Genomic DNA, 4,075 nt, shown 5'->3' on the forward strand with positions numbered 1-4,075 from the left:
TATTTGCAGTCATAGTTTGTATTACTATAGTCATAATGTTTAATCTTTTTCTATTTCAAAAGAACCTACTCACCAGTTTGCTCTGGTTGAATTCAGATCTTCTGAATTAAAATTTCATAACACTTAATTTCATTTGCAATGTCGGGTGGAAAACTGACATTTAGTATTCCACACTTAAAATGAAACAGGTTCTCAACCCAAAACATCAACTGTCCATGCTGCCTGAGTTCCTACAACACTTGATGTTGCTCCACACTTGCAATGCCTTGCAAACCACTTCCAAAAATCTTTTGTCAAAATTTACTGTAGAATTGTCTTACAAATGGCGATGTTCACTGTAGGCTCCCTTCAATAAAAGGTCTCACATTCCATCTGGTTCCTGATAGCACAAATAGATTCTTGTCCTCTTAACTAGTTACATTTTAATTATAATTATGTTAGTGATGTTTTACTGCTCCAGAATTTCCAAATAGGTTTTTAAACCATACTTCTCTGAAGAGGTACAGGAGCCTGAAGACCCACACTCAACATTTTAAGAACAATTTCTTCCCCTCTACCATCAGTTTTCTGAATAGTCCATGAACACTACTTCATTATTCATAGTTTGTACTATTTGTTTATATCTGTAACTTAGTCATTTTATGGCTTGTACTGTACTGTTGCACTTAAGGGCAGTCCAAAACCACAGAAAAGAAAAACAAATCCATCAATAAACCCAATGAGGAACTGAGCAGTGATTTTACTTTTTCCCTCTTGGGTGTTAAGTATTTTGATCGTATTGCTACTTAGGTGAACAGCTGATTTCCTAACACGTCATTGAAAATAAACCTGATTCTGATTCTAATTCCTATCAACAAATCTGTATTTGTTTTTCACACTTTCTCTTAAGTGCATCTGTTATTCACCTAAGTGGTGGTACCTACTTCAATGTCATCACTTTTTTAAAATCTCCATCTTTCTGCTGAGAAGATCTTGGACTGTAAACATTTTTCCTCCACTCTCTGATATTTTGAGTTCATGTAAATCTGTACCCCTTAGTTATTGACTTGGATTCCAACAATGGTAACTACAAATGACGATTATAGCAGTTTTAGGTTTTCCCTTCATTGTTTAACTTAAACAAACTTGTCAAACTTAATTTTCTTTTGTGTAATCATGATCCCTACATGTGTTTTTACTCTTGTTCACTATCATGAAGGAAGTGCTCAGTACATTCACATACAGGATTGTTCAGTGGCCCTGGAGCCTTTTGAAAGCTATGTACAGTATTTTCTAATCAAAATGTAAATTCTATATGGTTAACATCTAATTGCTGATGGATATTTTCATTGCTGGTCAAAAGAATCTGCTTTTTTTCAAGTAGGCTCTGGGTGTTATGTTTTAACTGGTTAAAATCAGAGCTTGCAAAGAAAAATAAAGGGCTAAATATATTGTTTAATTAAATACTTCAATTAAAGCAAGATGAAAGATCAATTGGGCAAATTGTCATTTGCCTTGGCTAACGCCTTGAGAACTACAGTGCCTTTGTTAATGAAATTATTTCAGAAAGTAAAACTAAAAGTTGTCTAGTCAATTAATTTGCCACTTGGATCTATTGGAAACTGGGATAGTAAGTGACTCATCCTCCTGCATACATTTGCAGAATAGAAAAAGATAATCTCACTGTACAGCATAGTTCTGATGAAAAGTCTCAACCTGAAACGTCAACTCTTTTCCATAGATGCTGCCTGGCCTGCTGAGTTCGCACAGCATTTTGGATTTCCAGCATCTGCAGATTTTCTCTGGTTTGTTTTAAACAAAGATTTTGACCAGTTTTGCACTGCCCCAAGGCTAAGCTTTGTGCTCAGTTGTCATTCCTTTTAGTTAACCCATAATCTGATTTTATTTAATGTCCACTGTAATAAATTAAGTGTTGCACAAGTTTATTTTGAGTTGAACACTGTTCTCTGCTAGGACTAATCTGGGTACAGTTTTACATATTTGCTCATGTTTACAGCCATATCAATATGCGATCACCCATGTAAGAATTTCATTCCTATGCAAGCACTGCCATCTGCTGACTACTGCGGGTGTTGACATAATCCAGTTCACGAAGAAGTGCAGTTAGAGTCACGAAATGTTACTGAAAATGCTGAGAAAACGCAACAGATCAGGCATTGCCAGCGGAGAGGTAAACACTTGATGTTTACATCCTCTGAGAAAAAGAAACAAGTTAATCTAAGTAGAAGAGAGGGTGGGGAGGTATGTATTTCCTTAAATAATCGTGCAGTTGAAATTAAATCTATAATAGTGGCTGGCAAAAATAGCTAGTTTTCGTACAAACAGAACGAAAGATTGAATTCTTTAAAGTCGAAATTTTTTTTTTTGTTGAGTCAGCATTCTCAGACAGAAGATGAGGAGTTGACCCTTGAGTTTGTGCTGGGCCTCATAACACTACAGGTAGACAGATTGCAGTAGGGTGGTGAATTAAAGTGGCAGGTAATCAGAAACTCATGGTTACTGACTGAAGGTGCTCTGCCAGCTAATACAGAATATGGTAAACTAGAATGGGGGGTAAAAATACAAGTGAATTCCTCTTTTGCCTGGAAAGATATTTGACTTCCTCGGTGGTGGAGAATGGTGAAAGAAAAAGTGTTGCACAGAAAAATACTATACAATACATTGTACGTTGGGATGGAGGGACCGATAAGTCACAAAGGAAGAATATGTGCCTAATGGTGGAAACTTGTTGGGGTTGGCAAAAATTGCAAAGAATGATCTGGTGAATATGGAGACTGGGGTGGAAGGTAGGGAGCAGGAGAATTCTGTTCTTGCTCCATGCAGAAAATCAGTTGTCTACTGTGGTAGAGGGAAAGCACGGTGAGAAAGGGAGACATTTGCAGTATGTAGGCACCCACTTCAACCTGAAGCATTGACTCTGCTTTTCTCTCTCCACAGATGTGGCTTGAGCTGCCATTATTTCCAATATTTTCTGTTTATATTTCGGAGCTCCTAGGTACTTAGAGGTCTTGTGGCTGAAGAGTCTTAGACCATTGAGCACATCTACAAGGAGCGCTGTCACAAGAAAGCAGCATCCATCATCATAGACCCCACCAATCACACCATGCTCTCTTCTCACTACTGCTATCGAGAAGGAGATGCAGCAGCCTTGGGTCCCACACCACCAGGTTCAGGAACAGTCATTACCCTTCAACCATTAGTTTCCTGAACCAGCGTGGATAATTTCACTCAGCTCAACACTAAACTGATTTCTCAACCTACAGACTCACTTTCAAAGACTCTACAACTCATGTTCTCAATAATCTTATTTACAGTACTGTGTACTGTATTTGTCAACATGGAGTGGAAAGGGAACTTGTAAATCTGTCGGGAGTAAAGGATGATGGGAATGGTGAGGGTGGATCACCACAGGAGGGGTGCAGGGCTGGTGGCAGAGAAGGAGTGTCGGGGGCTGGGGGGGTGAGTATGCAGACACACCCAGCCCTGAGACACCAGGCAAGGTCATTTGATTCCAAACAATTGGTTTATTGATCATTACAGAATGTCTCTGTGGTGCTTCCTGCTCCCTCTCCTCTCCCTTTCCTTTTTTTCCAACCATGATTCCCTCATCCTGCCTCCTTCCCACACTCAGTCCACAATGGAGACCCATATCAGAAGCAGGTTTATCATCACTCACTTTTTTTTTGTGTCAGCAGTACAGTGCAGTACAAAAAATTACTACTGTATTGTGCAAAAAGCCTTGGGAGGGGCACACACACACCCACCACCACGACGACAACGCCGCCGCCGCCTAGTGAAGCCTGTGTTGATATTATTCTAAGTAGAAAAGATGTTCCCTAGTTATGTATGTAATTGCTGAGCCAGTTAATAATGTCCTCAGTGGAAATGTGTGAGTCCTATATCAAGACCAATACTGGTCTTAGGCATCAAAATGATTTACCCATTGGGTGCCAGATGGGTTATTGCAAAGTCCCCAAATGTGAAAACTGATCACACATGAGCCTTGCATTATCTACAACCAATTCACATGGCCAATGTCATCCTGTAGCATCCACAACAAGAAATGTGTTTGCTG

Source organism: Hemitrygon akajei, chromosome 18 (genome assembly GCF_048418815.1).
Source record: "Hemitrygon akajei chromosome 18, sHemAka1.3, whole genome shotgun sequence".
Classification (NCBI taxonomy): Eukaryota; Metazoa; Chordata; class Chondrichthyes; order Myliobatiformes; family Dasyatidae; genus Hemitrygon; species Hemitrygon akajei.